Source organism: Salvelinus fontinalis, unplaced genomic scaffold, assembly GCF_029448725.1.
Source record: "Salvelinus fontinalis isolate EN_2023a unplaced genomic scaffold, ASM2944872v1 scaffold_0503, whole genome shotgun sequence".
Taxonomy (NCBI): domain Eukaryota; kingdom Metazoa; phylum Chordata; class Actinopteri; order Salmoniformes; family Salmonidae; genus Salvelinus; species Salvelinus fontinalis.
The window spans coordinates 78,429-79,515 of NW_026600712.1; the positions used below are offsets into that span (position 1 = coordinate 78,429).

A 1,087-nucleotide genomic window follows, 5' to 3' on the forward strand; every position below is an offset into this window, starting at 1 on the left:
CTACTGGACTCTAATGTATTCACGGCTACTGGACTCTAATGTCGTCAAGGCTACTGGACTCTAATGTATTCACGGCTACTGGACTCTAATGTCGTCAAGGCTACTGGACTCTAATGTATTCACGGCTACTGGACTCTAATGTCGTCAAGGCTACTGGACTCTAATGTATTCACGGCTACTGGACTCTAATGTCGTCAAGGCTACTGGACTCTAATGTATTCACGGCTACTGGACTCTAATGTCGTCAAGGCTACTGGACTCTAATGTCGTCAAGGCTACTGGACTCTAATGTCTTCACGGCTACTGGACTCTAATGTCGTCAAGGCTACTGGACTCTAATGTATTCACGGCTACTGGACTCTAATGTCGCCAAGGCTACTGGACTCTAATGCCGTCAAGGCTATTGGACTATAATGTCGTCAAGGCTACTGGACTATGATGTTGTCAAGGCTACTGGACTCTAATGTCGTCAAAGCTACTGGACTATGATGTCGTCAAGGCTACTTGACTCTAATGTCGTCAAGGCTACTGGACTCTAATGTCTTCAAGGCTGCTGGACTCTAATGTCGTCAAGGCTGCTGGACTCTAATGCCGTTAAGGCTACTGGACTCTAATGTCGTCAAGATTACTGGACTATGATGTCGTCAAGGCTACTGGACTCTAATTTAAGTCATTTACATTTAAGTCATTTAGCAGACGCTCTTATCCAGAGCGACTTACAAGTACATACATTCATATTATTATTTTTTTTATATTTTTTTTATTTTTTTTTGTACTGGCCCCCCGTGGGAATCGAACCCACAACCCTGGCGTTGCAAGCGCCATGCTCTACCAACTGAGCCACACGGGGCCCTAATGCCGTCAATGCTACTGGACTCTAATGCCGTCAAGGCTACTGGACTCTAATGCCGTCAAGGCTACTGGAATTGAATGTCTTCAAGGCTACTGGACTCTAATGTCGACAAGGCTACTGAACTCTAATGTCTTCAAGGCTACTGGACTCTAATGTCGTCAAGGCTACTGGACTCTAATGCCGTCAAGGCTACTGGACTCTAATGTCGTCAAGGCTACTGGACTCTAATGTCGT

At 45.5% G+C, this 1,087-nt stretch overlaps 1 non-coding gene across 1 annotated transcript; it reads right to left on the minus strand.

Annotated features, from left to right (window-relative positions):
* Nucleotides 1–776: 776 nt before the first annotated feature.
* Nucleotides 777–852, minus strand: trnaa-ugc (transfer RNA alanine (anticodon UGC)). Its single transcript has one exon. It is a non-coding gene; the product is annotated as a tRNA-Ala (tRNA).
* Between the last annotated feature and the right edge of the window lie 235 nt (nt 853–1,087).